Source organism: Ictidomys tridecemlineatus, chromosome X, assembly GCF_052094955.1.
Source record: "Ictidomys tridecemlineatus isolate mIctTri1 chromosome X, mIctTri1.hap1, whole genome shotgun sequence".
Classification (NCBI taxonomy): Eukaryota; Metazoa; Chordata; class Mammalia; order Rodentia; family Sciuridae; genus Ictidomys; species Ictidomys tridecemlineatus.
In genome coordinates, this window is record NC_135493.1 from 109,347,510 (window position 1) to 109,366,760 (window position 19,251).

Consider the following 19,251-nt stretch of genomic DNA (forward strand, 5'->3'; position numbering starts at 1 on the left):
TAACCTTCTTAATCCCTGTGTTAGAAAATATAGCACAATAAATGTCAGGCTTTAATCAATCAGGTTAGCTATGCTTGAAAAAGAATGAATAAAAAGATGAGTAGACATTTCCTCTGAAGGGAATTTCTAGAAGTGTAAAACTCTTGACAGAACATCTTTCCTAGAATGAAATATGGGGGTTCTTCTTATGCCAACTTTAATCAGACTTAGAATTTTTTGTATAATAAACAACCAGAAAATTTAGGAACTTAAAACAATAATCATTTTTTAGCTCATGAGATTTTGATCAGCAGTTTAGGTTTATCTCTACTGAATTTGCTTAGGTGTCTGTTGGGTCAATTACGTGCGAGCCTGTCTGGGATGATGTTAGCTGGGAGACCTTGCCTCTGACACATGAGGTCTCTCATCCATTATCAGACTATCCTGAGGTTGCTCGATTTGGTGGCTGGTTCCAAGAGAACAAGAACTAGGCTCACAACTGGCATACTGTTACTTCTATCACATTCGTTTTTGCCAAATCAAGTCATAGGGACTGTTCAGATTCAAAGAGTAGGAAAAGAGACAACACTTTGTGATCAGAGGAACTTCCAAACTACATTACAAAAGATTTTTTATTCAATTTACAATTAAAGTGAAGGGCAGACAATTAGGACCATTTTTATAAGCAATCTAACACGCCTAAACAGCTTAACTCATACCAGTGTAATATGCTATTATATGAAAGACAAATAAGAATTTATTAGATGATTGGTGCACATTTTAGAATGTATTAGGAGCTACAAATTTTACCAAAAGATATATGGAAATGATCTTTCTAATGCAGATGAAAAATTTTACCCCTGGAATAAAATGGAAGCATTTTATTTCTGAAAGAGTTGAATGTGAACAAGTCTGAACAGAGGTGCCAATCTTTTAGAGGTCTCAGAGGTGTATAATCACAATCATTTTTTCTGTTCTTTAACCTGGATTACATCCTGACAGTTACATAATAAGGGATTCTAAATCAACCATATCCTATAATATGAAGGAAACATACTGCTTAAAAACCTGTATAAAGAGGTTGGGGTCTAGCTCAGTGGTAGAGCATGTGCTTAGCATGTTCCAGGTCCTGGTTTCAATCTTTAGTACTAACAAAAATCAAACACCAAAACAAAACAAAAAGGATTCAGTAGCTTTTGGAGATTCCCAAATTTGCAATTTAGTCACAGAGAACAATGGAAAAAGGAAAATAATCTGCTTTGGTATGGATTATTATTTTCCCAGCATATGCAGTATTTGTTCACTATAAATAATAGATAAAACATGAAAATTCATTCATTCTCATAATGTTATATATTTTAGAACAGAAGGGAAAACAGTAACTCAATTACTTTAAGCATTTTTAATTCAGTGTGTCTTTGAAATAGGACAAGACTTTCATTGTGTAATTGAAACCACTTTATCTCACCACTTGCTTTTAATGACAGCAGTAAAATATTGTGTGAGATCATAAATCTTTCTTGAGGGTGTTATGGACTAACCTCAAGCTTTCATAAAGAGCATAATCTTGTTCTGTTTGGGGCAAATAAACACAACTTAATAGAAAAAGTAGATAAGGAGCCCACTAACAGTCTCTTTATGCGAAATAATAATATGTAACATTTTAAAAGGCCAATGTGAAAACAAATATGCCATTCTGGCAGAATGTCTGTGATATTCTAAAAAAATAAACCCACAGAATTTGGAGTTAGGAGACCTCAATTCTTATCCTGATATCATCACTGAACTTACATAGGGATTTAAGCAAATCAGATCATGTTTTTAAGCTAGAAGTTAAATCAGTCTCTATAGTGGAGAATGAAATCCCAGACCGATCCTTTCACTAGATAGTAGTGAAGCTCAAATAGTCAATTGTGAATCTATCATGCACCTATGTGATTTCAGGTAGATTTTTCAGGCAAATTCTTCTAAATTTAAAAAAAGGAGCTAAAATGTCAATTCAATTAAAAGCAAGTCAAGCTTAACTTTTAAGTAACAAGAATTTTACAAATTTTAAAATTATCTGTCTTTTTTAAAAAAGATAATGTTATTGTATTTTTTGTACATTTATTTTATTTTTATTTACTTTTATATGATGCTGAGGGTTGAACCCAGGGCCTAACCCATGCTAGGAAAGTGCTCTGCCACTGAGCTACAACCAAAGCCCAAAGTTATCCATCTTTATTTGTAATTTCTGTAATAAAGGTTAAGAAGAACTGTGCATTGCATTGCAAAATTATGCTTTCTTTAAATGTCATTTTTGAGAAAAAAATATATAGTTCTTTTTTTCATATCCATTTTATTTTTAAGTTTATATTGCTTTTTTGGTATGGGGGGAATGCCAGGGATTGAACCCAGAGGCACTTAACCCATTGAGCAACATCCTCAGTCCATTTTTATTTTTTATTTTGAGACAGTGTCTCATTAAGTTGCTTAGAACCTTGCTGAGTGGCTGAGGCTGGCTTTGATCTTGCAGTCCTCCTGCCTCAGCCTCCTGAGCCACTGGAATTATAGGTGTATGCCACAGTGATGGGCATATTTATACCACTTTATGGAGTAAGTATGATAATCCAATACATGTATGCAACATGTAGTGATTAAACTAGTGTAATAAACACTTTCAATTCTTTTTTCCATTCAATGGATTGATGGGCCATTGCTTTTTTGGAACTTGTCTCTCCTGTCTGGAGCTGCCTAATCATAATTCAGTCATGATTTTTTTTTCTCTTCTAGCAACTTGTTTCCCAGAAGAGGAAAAGAAAAGTTTTCCTTTTTCTTTATTCTGCATTTTCTATATTATACCCCAAACAAATGTTTAACAAGACATTTCCACATTGTTACCAGCTCTAAAATCTCATAATCTCCCTGAAAATGAACTCTTCTCTAAATTATTGTTACCATTTTCAAAAAGATATAATTTATTTTTAATGTTCTTAATTTTTTAATTTGTTTTTTTTAGAAGTTTGAGTTTATTGAAGGAATGCAAAAAGGGGGGACATTCTCTTTTAATTTATTTCTATTTGTTCTTTTTAGATATACATGGCAATAGAGATAATCTAAAGGCCAGTACTTAAAACCTTAGTGTCATCTTTGTTTCCTCCTTTGCCACAGGCCTCACGAAGTCCTATTGCTCTTTCCAAATTATCTTTCTTGTCTCACCAACATTAAGTGACATTTATCTTTCAAAAACACTGTAAAGATCTGGGGCTGTGGCTCAGTGATAGAGTGTGCTTGCCTTCCACAGGTGAGGCACTGGGTTCTATCCTCAGCACCACATAAAAATAATGAAGATATTGTATCTATTCACAACTGAAAAAAAATTTAAAAAAACAAAACAAAACACTGTGAGACCTACTTAGTTCTCCACGTCTCAAAAATGTCCTTGCCTCTGAAAGAGTTAGCACGTATCAACTACAGAATAATGCCTCCATTACTCCATGTCAGAGATTGCTAATGGATTATGAAGTCCTTTCTTACTGTACTTAGTATAACTTGAGTCTTTTTTCAACCTGGTAAAGACATAGCCTTCCCTAGCAATTGGCATTGGCATGAGAAATAATGTCTAGTTGTCATACTGATTCTGCATGAGAAAGTTCAATATCCTTAGGCCTAAATTGAGGATTCCCTATAATTAGGTTCTAACCTAGATATATATATATATATATTTTAAATTTTTTAGTTTTATTGTTTAGTTGTTAGTAGGCCTTTTTTTTTTTTTGATTTCTATGCGGTACTGAGTCGAACCCAGTGCCTCACACATGCCAGGCAAGTGCACTATCACCCAGCCCCAGCCCCCTAACCTATATTTTTAATATTAACTTCACTACTTCTTAGTAAAGGGAGTCTATTCCAATGAAATTCATCAATTTAATGTTTATTCTTATTCTATGCTTACTCACTTTTCTATACTCCCTCATCATGTTGTAAAAACTGGACCATCTCTGTTCTATTTTTTAAAAATTTTTTTTGAAGTTGTAGATGGACACAATGCCTTTATTTTATTGTTTATTTTTGTGTGGTGATGAGAATTGAACCCAGTGCCTCACATGTGCTAGGCAAGCACTCTGCCACTGAGCTACATCCCCAGCCCTCTGTCCTATTTCTTATGTGAAACTCTTTTGGGGATTTCTTCTTAATTTCATTTTTATAGTCCTTACTACCAGGAACATTGTATGCATATGCTGCTTTGATCTCTCAAATTTTTATATGCACATTTCGTTTTCCTAATTAGTAAGTAAGGTCATTGAAACAGGACTGGAGGCTTGTCTTAGTCACTGTAGGCTAACTGGTATAACAACTCCAAATTCTCTGAGGCTAAACTCAATAAATGTTCATTTCTTGTTCATGTCACAGTCCAACAAAGTAAGGAAGGGATAGGAGGTTTTTTTTTTAAATTTATTTAGTTGTAGATGAATATCTTTATTTATTTTTATGTGGTGCTGAGGATCAAACCCAGTGCCTTCCACATGTGAGGCAAGCACTTTACCACTGAGCTAGAGCCCCATCCCCAAGATAGGAGGTATTTATCAAGTTGTTTTTAATATACATTTAATGATTTGGAAGGTATGTTTTAATTATACTGTTGGTTGACATTAAGGAATTGTTTTAGTTTGCAAAATTTACATTAAAATGCAAAATACATGTATTTTTACTTTAAGATTTTTAAACATTAAGTATTAAAATTAGCTTGAAAAAGAAGATTCTTTTCCATCACCATTCCTAATCCTCAGTGTACCCATTAACAGTTTGATTTGTATGTGTTTTAGTCAAATTTTTCACTGCCATGTCCAAAAGACCTGACAATATTTAGAGGAGGAAAAGTTTATTTTGGGACTCATGGTTTCAAATGTCTTAGTCCATAGACTGCCAACTCCATTCTTTGGAACCCAAGGTGAGGCAGAATATCATGGTGGAAGATTGTGGCAGATGAAAGCAGTTCAGGACATCACATGAGGAAACAGAGAGAGACTCTACTCACCAGGGACAAAATCTATACCCCAAAGGCATGCTCCCAATGATTTACCTCCTCCAACCACAACCTACCTGCTTTTAGTTACCCATCAGTTAATCCCTATCAGAGAATTAATTCACTGATTGGATTAAGGTTCTCCTAATGTGATCATTTCATCTCTAAACCTCCTGCATGTCTTACACATGAGTTTTGGGGAGACATCTCATATTTACACTATAAAAGAATGTCTTTAGAAGTTTTCAGTATTTAAACAAATATACAGACATTTGTATATACAGAAGAAGGATTTGTTTCAATAGGTTTGTAATGTATGTATTTTTCTTTAACAGGCTAACCTACATATATTGTTGGAATTTTTATACATTCCTCAAAAATGCTGCAAAGTATTCTATCATGTAGATATTGTAATTGATTTAATCTGTATCCTATTAATAATAATTTAGATCAAAGCATTGACTTTTAAAATTAATGTTATTAGGACAATTATCTACCAATTTGGAAAGTATAAAGTTAAATCTTTTTTTATGGAATGCTTCATGAATTTCTGTGTCATCCTTGTGCAGAGGCCATGCTAATCTTCTCTGTATCACTCCAATTTTAGTATATACGCTGCTGAAGAAAGCATGAAGTTAAGTTTTTTTTTAAAAAAAATTTTTTCAGTTGTATCTGGTCACAATGTCTTTATTATTTTTTATTTATTTTTATGTGGTGCTGAGAATTGAACTCAGGGCCTCACGTGTATGAGGCAAATGCTCTACCACTGAGCTACAACCCCCGCCTCACAAAGTTAAGTCTTTATAACAATAAATTCCAGATAGTTTGAAGATTTAAAAAGTAAAGGTACTTATAGATAACTTGAGGGAATATTTCCATTAATTTATGGAAAGGAAAATTTGCAAGAATTTAGACACCAAAGTTTAAAGAATAAACTGACTTGATTTCATGTAAATTAAAATATTCTGAATTATAAAACCACTATAAATTATATAAAAGGGTTTATAATCTGGGAGTGGACTCAGCATTTTGTGTGATAGACAATTTAAGGATCATCTAGCAGAAGTGCACATAAGTGTGGTATGGCATTTTTAGCATATAATGCTCTTGAATGTACATAACATCTCATGTTGGTAACTCATATAACCTGGGCTGGCTTGTTCCATCATGACCAACTCCAGACACAAACTATTTGCACATATGTCACAGTTTGTTGAGCCCCCAAAGACCAATATAACACACCCAACTGTCCCCTCATTTTCAAGTTTAACAGTTTAAAATATACCTGCAAAATTGGGGAAGGCAAACTTCCATTGAGTTGTTTTTAGTTGTTAATACTTGAGTTTGGCTTGATTACTGAGAGTGGCTAGTGAAGATTTTGATTTTAAGAAAATGAGACATAAAATGAGTAAGTTCTGAAGAGAGACTTCAGAAAATAAATGATCAGAGTTTCATCCCAGAGAAAGTCAAGTTGAATGGGGCATTAGGTTGAAGAATCTTGAGGAATGTCATAAGATATGTTTCTTCAAAGTAGCTAAAATGCTGAAATAAGCACTAAATTCCTAAACAAAATTCACTTGTTCCATAGTTATTTCTGGAGGGGGTATTGCATTCCTTGACAAAAGTACAGTTGCATTATTCCAAGAAACAGCTTAAATAAAGTCAGATTCTGATTTTCTCGAGTATAAAAGAAAATGTTTGAAAAAAATTTTAGAAATTGCAAAGTGATAGTGCTTCATTTTATAAATTATGTAATGTAACATCAATGCTATGTATTAAAAAGTGCTGTGTACTTTAAATGCCTGAATGCTTACAAGTTCAGGACCAAATTAATCCCTTTAAGGTATTTGGATGTATAAATAGATTTAGATATAGATATAGATAGATGTATAAAGAAATAATCTTTTAAATATTTGTTCCAAGGATTTATTCCAAGCATGATTAATGTCTTGGAATTATCTGTAACTAATTATGCTACTTAGCAGTTTGAATGTCCCATTGGTGTGAAATCATTGGAACTGTAATAGCATGGCACACATCAGAATGCCCTGATTTATTATCTGTCACTGATAAGTTTAGATTCACACCATCTGGGATGATTAGTGATTATTTACTATCCCAGGAGGAAGCTGGTGAGGATGTCCTTTGTGTGGAAATAGATTACACTGGAGATTCACAGGGCTGGTTCCCTGACTACCTCTATGGATATGAGTATATTTCCCTCACAGCTTGACAGAACTTTATTTAGAAAGGTGTAAGCAAACATTCTTACTTTTGCCTTAGGGAAGAATCTTTTTTGGTCTCAGCAATTTACATGCTTGGTTTTCGACTTGACAGAGCAGTGATTTATAACTCCTTCTTTTTCCACTGGCTAATTTCATGCTAGACTTGAGGCAGGTGGAATGAACTTTCACTTTAGTTTTAGGAGAATGGGCATATGGTATGGATTCCAAGTTTTTAACAGGTTTTAGTGGCATTGGATTGCATTAAAAGAAAACCACCTGTACAGTTTAGTATTTGGGAATTCATCTATATCATAGAGGTGGCAGGTGTCCAACATTTGTCTTTAAAGCATGTATTTTGTGGTTATATTTTAAATGGAAATAAGGGTTCTTTTTACAGTCCATAGCATCTGTTACAAGACACTTTCTTCTAAAACTTATTTTTCCAAAGAACATAATTTGATTTGTCTCATGATTCTGAAAACACTTGGTTTTGAGTATCTATATTAGTGCTAATAGTTTGTGTAAGAGTTAGGAATTTTGATGGAAATTAAAATGTTAGATGGTCAGCCAACTTTCCAAATCTTTTTAACCACTCTTCCCGCTTTTTAAAGAGCAGGTGCCATTTTCTTCCTAAATTCTTGTAATTGTATCTTATGTACTCATAATGTTCTACTTGATACCAAATATCATTCTCTTTCTAAAGTTGATAAGTAGAGTCTCAAGATCCTTCTTAAATCATATTTTATTTATTGTTCACATAAAAAAACTGATAGTTGTGGATGGACTGAATGTCTTTGTTTATTTTTATGTGGTGCTAAGGACTGAACCCAGTGTCTCAGGATACTAAGCAAGCACTCTGCCCCTGAACTATAGCCCCAGCCCCTATTTACTGTTCCTTAGAGTAGTAATTGGCTCAGATCCTAGAGGATGGGTAATTTTATAATTTTATCTTTAAAGTTCTTGCTTTGAAATACCTTTAGCTTTTAAAATCCAACTAAGTCAGCAGATCTTTTGCATCCAGCTTCCAAACTCTCTTTGTAAAAATTAATTTGATTCATTTATGCTGATATTTTCATCAAAGTCATTTTGATGTTGGTAGGGAACAAAGGATTCACCTGTACTATAGCAATTAATGTTGTGTTTCTCTGAGTATAAATCTTTATCTATATGTTAAAAAGGTAAATTTTAAAGAACTTTGATATTTTCTTCCTTGAATATTTTGCTTATTACTGAAATTATGAGATGTGAAAGCTTTGCAGACACTTGCTTGGGTTTTAATGCATTTGCTTTTGTTATGGAAACCCTAAGTTTTATCTTGCAATTTTATCAGTCATCCTCATCCACTATAGGAATTATTTCCATGGTTGAGTCAATGTGTCTATTTTAGCATTCCTGAAGAGTATTGTAAACAGTGGATAAAGGCTGAAAGCAAACCTGAGAAATCTTTATAACCCAAGAGTTGGTGATTCTCGATTCCTTTTATTGTGAACCATTGATTCAGAGCAATATGGCCTTGTTATTGGCCTAAAGGGGGCATTGATAATCTCACATATACACATCCTATTTGTTGCTGAGTCCCTGTATTTTAATGGTACAGAGGATATATTTGTGAATGTCCCTGTGAGTTCACTGTTCCGTTAAACTTTGAAAACACCAACATCTGTCTTAGAAGATGAGGGAACATAATGCTCCTATCTATAGAAAGAAACCAGGTAAATACAATGGGTAGCAACAGATTGCAATAAATACTTATTGGATCAGGTGGCAAGTTGGGTCACCAGAACCTTAACGTAAACTCACACAGGAAATGTTACCCAGATAGTTTACTGCAGGGGTGGAAACTATGTTGATAGAAGGCATTTCCTTCAGAAGGCTCCAAATATAGGTATTATCCCATCTAGAAGTTTTGGGAGTTTGTGATGTTTTAATAGCAAGCATTTATATAAAGTTTCAAAAAACTATCCATTTATATAAATCATAAATATATACTGAGAAATTGCTGTAGTCCTTTCCCAAATAGTTCATAGTGACTGGAGAGTGCCATTTACTCAGTAACACTGTCTTATAAACAGTTAGTGTACGTGTGGACCAAGATTCAGTCCTGTATATTTAAAAAATTTTTTTTAGTTGTAAATGGACACAATACCTTTATTTTATTTATTATTTATGTGGTGCTGAGGCTCAAATCCAGTACCTCACACATGCTAGTCAAATGCTCTACCATTGAGCAGCAATCCCAGCCCCAGTCCTGCATACTTGTTACACTAAAAGTAACTTATACTGTATGATTTGACTTCAAAATATTATTCACTCAATCATTAAAGTGTTTTTTACTATAAAAATAAAGATTCACATATATGATAGTGTAAACAGACAGGGAAGACATTGTGAAATGTAGCTGTATTAAGGTTGCACCCATTAACACTATATCTATTCCTTATGAAGGGATTAATAGATAGCCTTGTGGGCAAAAACAACTTTAAAATGGTTATTTTCTCCAGTTATGGCATTAGCAATATTAGGTAAATACAAAGATATTAGAACAGAATAGCATATGCAATTTTACTTTTCTTTTTGGAACAATTTTAAAGTTCACTTTTGTTTTATTAAGATCCTGAAAGAATAAGAGCCAAGTTGGGCAAGTAGGCTGTCAAACTTGATTGGAGAGACACCTTTATTAGAATCACATTAGAAAGTATTAATTATGATCCAGCCCATTCACATTATAGATTCTAAGAATGAAAGCACTTTATATACTCAATAATTAATTTTCTAAAATGGATTATTTTTCTTGGATGAATAATTATGTATTCAAATTATTACCAAATGAAGGTGACATTTTTAGAGAACACTTTTTCTAGTTTAATAGATCATCTTAATGGTGAAAAAATACAATACAGGGGAAGGAAATTTAGGAGAGAAATGAATATTTCAACCTAGGTTTTGTTAGGTTCATAGCAATGCCTTGGACAGTCACATGTCTTTTCTCTGTATAGTTTTTACTTATATAAAGTGACAGATGGTGTAGATGCCTTTGATTTTAAAAAAATATCTTCTTAGGGAATAGTGTTTGTGGGATCCACACAATACAACATTTGTTTTTGGCTCCATATCATTCTGGCTGAATTGGCAGCAGGACACATAAAATATGATTCCACATGACCTATACAAGGAAGAAAATGTACTAGTGCACACATGGAGATATGCAGCAGTGAAGTGGGCTTCAGAGACATATCATTCAGTGATTTTAGGCTTAATTTCCCTGTGATTCTCATTCCTTTACTTCCTTTTGAGTATTGACTTCTTCCTTTGGTTGAATCTCACATTCATGCATGACAGCCTCCAAAATAAAGAGAAGGAAGAGTTCCTCTGAAAGCTGTCCTAGAAAAATAAAGAGTGATTATCCTGGGACTCACTCCCACTGAAAGGCCTCTCATCAGAAGTCTCACTGGCTCTAAGTGAATTTGTGACTATTTATGAACCAATCACTTGCAAGGAGGAAGACTGGATTATTCTTAGTCCAGTCAGACCTTTCTCACAATTTAGTGGGGGATGGAATCGGCTTCCCCTGAGGCATACAGCCTATATGAGTGGACGTATACAAGTTGGGGGTGTAGTTTGGGAGGTAGAATAGGAATGTTGAGTAGGAAAGAAAAACTATAAGATTTACTGATCACTCTTTTGCTGTCCTGTCACTTCAACACCCATATGCACCCACTCTTAAAAGTGTTTTACATTCTAGATCTAACTCAAAAATTATCCAAATTTCCAACATACGTATCTTCACAGGTCTTTAGTTAAAATCTGAGAAAATCATGTGGTTTAAGGACAAGGTATGATAAAAGATGGTAATATCCTCAAGGAATATTTACATTTTTATGTAGATAGTAGTTAGAAACTTAATTTTACCTCAAAGTATAAGACTTTTTCCTGGTCACGAGAAGGAAGAATTATGACAGGATGGACCACCTGAGGCTCTCAAATCCACACCACACAGGCAGATGATTGTGCATCATCAGAATTGCAGAACATTAACATAATAAGACAGATTGCCAGATGTATGCCCCAAGGACTGTTGAAACAATAATTACTGGGGGAAATGAGATGAAGTTAATGAACTTGATTGATTTATGCTCTAGAAGTTGGGTGTTTGTGAGATACATATACATAATATCTACATGGATCTATCTAAATAGCAGTATATGTTATTCTAAAGGTGTTAAGTGCTTTCTTTGAGATTAGGAAATGCCAAAAACCGCACCCATGTTTTAAATATTTTGAACTCATACTAATTCTCAAGCTTCTAGATAATTCTTTAAGTTATAAACATGGATTTCATAACACATTCATTTTGTTAGATGAGTTACTTATTCTTTGTAATGCTAAGAGTAAATTGTAAAATTTATGAGGCTGCTTCTGGAATAACAACATTGGTAGAAAAACAATTTGATTTTTGAAAGATAAAACCCTTTTAAAAAGTCAGCTGAAAATATTAAGAGTAATGACCACCCCTTTTCTGAAATGAAGTTTTATCTCATTTTATTTTCACTCCCACTCTGTAAATAAAGATTTCCATTATTCAGATGAAGAAATGGAGGTTCAGAGTCATTTGATCTCATTTATTATAGGTCACACAGGTCACATGTGGTAGAAAACTTGTTTCCTGTTTGCATTTCACCACAGCTGGTGTCCCAAATTGGTGAAAATGTTATATAGGATCTTGTAATGGTATAGTTTGAAACTTCCCAAGTATTTCTCCCCTCTAAATTTAGCAGTTCTAGAAATTGTAACAGTAATTCCTTTCATTGTTTTAATGAATGCTCTTTCATAGCATTTCTTTTAAAATGTTTTTATTATGTATTGTCATTATCCATAATATTGGTGTTCATTTTTACATAATCATACGTGCATGGAATATAATTTGCCCCAGTTCAGTCCCCAATACTTCCCTTTTCCCTCTCCTCCTTCTTCACCCACTTCTTTCTCTACTCTACTTGTCTTTCTAGCACTTCTAATGCAAAATCAAACTTTGAAGCATAGTTAGTACCTTTCTAACCCATTAGTATGACTAAATTTTCTTCTCTCAGAGGGAGAAATCACACTGAGAGCATAGGATCTTTGGGAAAGAAATGAATTGAGCCTCAAAGCTGCACCTTCAATATGAATTCTGCTGGAAGGCAGCTTACTTCTTCTACGTTTTTAACATTGTTTGTGGGAGGCAACAAGACCTACAGATGGTTTGGAGTCCAATTGCTTTAATATAAGTTTGGACTCTATGACACTTTCTGAGTGGTATAGTCAGTTAAATCCTTTTTCTCTTGTGTAAAATGTGACTATTAATGCTTGCCTTTTCCCCTCAAATAGTTCATGTAACGGTCATGTAGGATAAAATAAAGATGTCTTGAACATTATGAAATGTCCTACAAAATTTAATTAGCAGTATTATTTTGAAATGTAAGTTTTGTGGGTACTAACCTAATATTACATCTCAAAGCCCTAGAAAAAAGAAGAACAAATCAACACTAAAATCAGAATAAAAAGGAAATAATTAAAATTAGAGCTGAAATCAATGAAATTAAAACAAAAGAAACAATTGAAAAACTTAACAAAACAAAAAGTTGGTTCTTTGTAAAATAAATAAAATTGATAGACCCTTAGCTATGCTAACAAACAGAAGGAGAGAGAAAACTCAAATTACTAACGTACATGATGAAAAAGGTAATATCACAACAGACACTATAGAAATAGGGAAGATAATTAGAAATTATTTTAAAAACTTGTATTCCAATAAAACAGAAAATATCGAATGCATGGACATATTTTCTTGAGTCTTATGATTTGCTCAAATTGAATCAGGATGATATACACAATTTAAACAGAGCAATATTGAGTGATGAAATAGAAGATGCCATCAGAAGCCTACCATCCAAGAAAAGCCCAGGACTGGATGGATATACAGCTGAGTTCTACAAGACCTTTAAAGAACTAATACCAATACTCTTCAATTTATTTCAGGAAATAGAAAAGAGGACCACTTCCAAACTCATTCTGTGAGGCCAATATTACCCTGATTCCAAAACCAGACAAAGACGCATCAAAAAAGAAAACTTCAGACCAATATCTATAATGAACATAGATGCTAAAATTCTCAATAAAATTCTGGCAAATTGAATACAAAATCGTATCAGAAAGATCGTGCACCACAATAAAGTGTGATTCAGCCCAGGGATGCAAGGTTGGTTCAACATATGAAATCAATAAATGTAATTCATCACATCAATAGACTTAAAGATAAGAATCATATGATCATCTCAATACATGCAGAAAAAGCATTCGACAAAATACAGCACCCCTTCATGTTCAAAACACTGGAAAACTTAGGGATAACAGGAATATATCTCAACATCATAAAGGCTATCTATGCTAATCCGCAGGCCAACATCATTCTAAATGTAGAAAATTTAAGGCATTCCCTATAAAAACTGGAACAAGACAGTTTTTTCACTACTTTCATTACTTCTATTTAATATAGTTCTTAAAACACTGGTCAGAGCAATTTAGATGAAAGAAATTAAAGGGATATGGACAGGAAAAGAACTCAAATTAGCACTATTTGGGGCTGGAGTTGTGGTTCAATGGTAGAGTGTTTGCCTAGAACATGTGAGGCACTGGGTTTGGTCCTCAGCACCACATAAAAACAAAATAAACATCATTCTGTCCACCTACAACTAAAACGAATATTTTTAAAAATTAGCACTATTTACTGACAATATTATTTTATACCTAGAAGACCCAAAAAGTTCCACCAGAAAACTTGTAGAACTAGTAAATGAATTCAGCAAAGTAGCAGGATATAAATTCAACACCCATTAATCAAAGTCATTTCTGTGTATCAGAGGCAAATCCTCTGAAAGGGAAACGAGGAAAACTACCCCATTTACAAAAGCCTCAAAAAAAGAAAAAACTTGGTAATCAACAAAAGAGGTGAAAGACCTCTTCAATGAAAACTACAGAACCCTAAAGAAAGAAATCAAAAAAGCCTTAGAAGATGGAAAGATCTATCTTGCTCTTGGATAGACTAAATTAATGTTATTAAAATGACCATACTACCAAAAGCCTTATATAGATTTAATGTAATTCCAATCAAAATCCCAATGGCATTCCTCATAGAAATAGAAAAAGCAGTCGTGAAATTCATCTGGAAAAATAAGAGACCCAGAATAGCTAAAGCAATCCTTAGAAAAAAAGGGTGAAGCGGGTAGCTTCACTATACCAGACCTTAAACTATACTACAGAGCAATAGTAACAAAATAGCATGGTATTGGCACCAAAATAGACTGTTAGCCTCTGTGTCCTCTATTCTGTACCATTGGTCTAACCCCCCCAAATTACAATTATCTTATATTAGACAAAGGCACCAAAAACATACATTGGAGAAAAGATAGCATCTTCAACAAATGGTGCTGGGAAACTGGAAATCCATATGGAACAAAATGAAATTAAATCCCTATCTCTCTCCATGCATAAAACTCAACTCAAAGTGGATCAAAAACCTAGGAATTAAACCAGAAACCCTGCATCTAGTAGAAGAAAAAGCAGGCTCAAATCTTCATCATGTCATATTAGGCTCCAACTTCCTTAATAAGACTCCTGTAGCACAAAAATTAACATTGAGAATCAATAAATGGGATGGATTCAAATTAAAAAGTTTCCTCTCAGCAAAAGAATCAGTGAGGTGAATAGAGAGCATACATCCTGGGAGCAAATTTTTACCCCTCACACATCAGGTAAAGCACTAATCTCTAGGGTGCATAAAGAACTAAAAAAACTAAACACCAAGAAAAATAAATAACCCAATCAATAAATGTGCCAAGGACCTGAACAGACACTTCTCAGAGGATGATGTACAATCAATCAACAAATATATGAAAAAATATTCAACATCTCTATTAGAGAAATGCAAATCAAAACTAAGATTTGAACTCACTCCAGTCAGAATGGCAGCTATTAAGAATACAAACAACAATAAGTGTTGATGAGGATGCACTGCTCGTGGAACTGCAAATTGATGCAGCCAATATGGAAAGCAATATGGAGATTTCTTGGAAAATTGGGAATGGAACCACCATTTGGAGCAGCTATCTTTCTCCTTGGTCTAAACCCAAAGGACTTAAAAACAGTATACTAGAGGGACACAGCAATGTTTATAACAGCACAATTCACAACAGTTAAACTGTGGAACCATCCTAGTTGTCCTTCAGTAGATGAATGGACAGAAAAAATGTGATACACACACACACACATACACACACACACACACATACATACACATACTCACACACATATACAATGGAATATTAATCAGCAATAAGAGAATAAAATCATGGCATTTGCAGGTAAATTGATGGAGAATATAATGCTAAGTGAAGTTAGCCAATCTCCAAAAACCAAATGCTGAATGTTTTCTCTAATATAAGGAGGCTGATTCATAGTGGAGTAGGGAGGAGAGGTATGGGAGAAATAGACAAACTCTACATAGGGAAAAGGGGTGAGAAGGGAAGGGAGGGGGCATGGGGTTAGAAATGGTGGTGGAATGAGAAAGACATCATTATCCAAAGTACATGTATGGAGACACTAATGGTGTGAATATACTTTGTATACAACCAGAGATATGAAAAATTGTGCTCTATATGTGTAATATGAATTGTAATGCATTCTGCTGTCTTATGCAAAAAATTAGAATAAAAAATTTAAAAAAATGTTTTTATTTTTTGTGGGCAGTAATCTAGGCTTTCAAATAATTTTCCAAAGTTACATACTAAATATGAAGAGTGACATAATTCTATTGATTTACCCCATGTTGAGATGTGTGCATTCTATTGTGTAGATGTGTGCATTCTATTGTGTAGAGTATAAGTAGCCTATAAAAATTATAATTTGTGCTTATTTTTTTCATTTTTTTTGTTTTCCTCCAAGAAGCTAGAGTTACTCTCAGTGCTGTCATTATTGCATCCATCATTTTGAAGGGATTCCTACCAGTGAGATTTTAGTATTCCCTGGACACTCTGATAGCTAAAACTAATAAAATCTAGGTCTCTGATTATAAGCTGTCACCAACACTTCAGCCATTTTGGTAATAGAGGTAGAAATCCTCCACTGCATCTATCTACAGTTACTCCTCTGAGACATATTGCATGTGGGAACTGAGATGACAGTTCACTTGGCAATATTATTAGTCTCTGAATTAGGCTAATTCATCATTGGCCTCTAGTCTGAGCATTTTCCACAAATGCTGAGCTGACACTTATTTGGTCTTAGACTGTTGTAGGATCACTCTTCCTTTTTAATTACAACAAAGTTTAGACAGAAGTAGAATGACAGCAGTTCTTCCCTTGGCAATAACAAAATACTATTATATATAAAGATATTGTCCCTGAAGCCCCATTGGTTTGTCATGCTATTGCTTACTTTTATACAAAGTAATGGTATTTAAAAAATCATAGAAAATAGAGAACAATTATCCATAATTCTCCCAGAACTGTAACCTTTATTTTTATATTGCAGATGGCCTTTCAGGTTTTCTCTGAATATATATTCTAAAAATAGTTGTAATTACAGTTTGTTGTGGTTTTTACATAGAATGATATAATAAGTCTTTTTCTATGTTGGGTATGTGCTTTTAATTATTGTTGTTGTTATTTATTTACTGTTTTATTATTTTTTTTACTGCTGAGATAAAGTGATCACCTTATACGTGACTGGACCACTATTTTTCTTCATTTCATTGATTCATATTAGTTACACATAATATTTGTATTCATTTTGACATAAGTATAAATGCATGGAATATAATTTGCCCAATTCAGTCCCTGATACTTGTCCTTACTCTCCCCTTCTCTCCTCCTCCTGTTCCCTTTTCTCTACTGATATTTCTGTTATTTACTTACATTTTTTGGTTTGCTTTTAATTAGTGTCTAATGGATATACATAATGGTAAGATTCACTGTATTATATTCATATATGCAATAGGAAAGTTGCATCAGATTCATTCTATTGTTTTTCCCTTATCCACTTTTTGTTTCTATTTTTTTTCTTTTATTAATGATATCCAGACCAACAAAGGTGATTTCAATCATTCAAATAGTCCTATCTCATTTTTTGTGATTAAAGATATGTAATTTTAAGATAGCCAAATCAATGCCAGGTGTAGTTTTAAAACAGAATGAAATCCATCCTCATTTTAGGAGAGTATTTCATGATCTTGGTTATAATAGTATCTATTCTAACTAATCAGCCTTAGACATTTTAAAATAGATTACTGATATTATTGAGAACCAAAGACATTCAAGGAAACCAACTTTGAGTTTGATGGAGAGTCTTGGAATTTGGCTTTAAACAATTTTTTGTCCAGGTATGACCTTGGTCCTCTTATTTCTACATCCTTACTTCAAAATGGTCATTTTCCCTTTTTACAAATTACTCAATGCTGTCTAATATTTTCCTGTAACTGCCATTTGTTCTCAAGGTGCTTACATAACTACACTTGGAAAAAGAACTCCTAAATATAAGCAAATTCTGCAAGTTAAGCTCTGTAGAAGTTTTATTCTGAAACACCTTTAAGAAGACCTAGTGTCAAGATCATCAAGAAATAAATGGAATTAAAATACCCTGAGGTCCATGTGGTGACATATAGGCTTCAGATCCTAAATTTGCATGAATAACATGAGTTACATTTCAAATATCTCATTTATCTAATGGCTCAGCACTTCTAAAGCAACCAAGAGACAAATTACCCTTTCTAATACATGACAATAACTTAAAAAAGACTGATAGCAATTCTTTACTTTGCATCTATCTTTTGTCTGTCATAGGTATGATAAATTAAGATCCTCTAAAATATGGTAGAAATTCCAATTGTTGGTACCCTGAAGTGGAGCACTATAGTGCATCTGGTACTGATATAGGAGTGGTGAGTGGGAGTGCAGGAGGACCAAGGTATTGGGAATTAATTGACACTGACAAGGCTGTTGTTACTAAGTAGAGAGAGTGATAACAGATATGAAGTTATTATTGAAGTCATTGAAAGGTTACATAGGAAATCCTTGGCCGCTGCTGTTAAACAGAAATATGTAGTCCAATGGGGAAATTCATTCCTAAGAATTTCAATCCTAATAAAAAAAAGCTGAGAAATCCAGAATACTTTGAAGACATACACAGTAACAAAGGAATCAGCGTAATTTTATAAACAGGGAATGAGGCTAACCTCCAGGCAAATGATGGCAACAATTTTGTTAGATTGTAAACATCAAACTTTCTTAGAAATCAGAGTGAAGTCTAAACAATTAAAATATCAAATAATAAGATTAAATGATCTGATAAAAGAACATGTTATAGCAAATCAGCATAAGGAAAATGTTCATGAAAAAGATCACTAGCATTTAGACAAGGCATGGCAAAAAGAGATCCAGAATGTACCAGCAAAAACATAAAACTATGTGTATATACACATACAGTTGTCTCTCAGTATTTGTGGGGAATTGGTTCCATTACTCCCTGCGGGTAGAAAAATCCATAGATGCTCAAGTCCCTTATATAAAATGCTGTAGATTTGCATATTACCTATATGTATCCTCCTAAATATTTAAATAATCTCTAGATTACCTAATACAATGTAAATACTATATAAATATTCATTTGGCTATACTGTTGAGGAAGTAATGATAAGGAAAAATGTCTGTACATGTTGAGTATGTGTGCAGTTTTTTTCCTGAATATTTTTAAAGTATTTTTTTAGTTGTAAATGGACACAATACCTTTATTTTATTTTTTATGTGGTGCTGGGGATCAAACCCCGTGCCTCACACATGTTAGATGAGCACTTTACCACTGAGCCACAACCTCAGCCCATCCTGAATATTTTTGATATGTGGTTGTTTGAATCTATTTTCAGAATCCATGGATATGAAAGGCAGACTATATTATAGATTTTATATACTTACATATTAAATAAGGATTTTTACCATTTGTCAAGCAGAAGAAACA

At 33.5% G+C, this 19,251-nt stretch overlaps 1 non-coding gene across 1 annotated transcript; it reads right to left on the reverse strand.

The window, feature by feature from the left end:
* Positions 1–5,508: 5,508 nt before the first annotated feature.
* LOC120891284 (U6 spliceosomal RNA) lies at positions 5,509–5,615 on the reverse strand. The gene has a single exon (XR_005735660.1). It is a non-coding gene; the product is annotated as a U6 spliceosomal RNA (small nuclear RNA).
* Between the last annotated feature and the right edge of the window lie 13,636 nt (positions 5,616–19,251).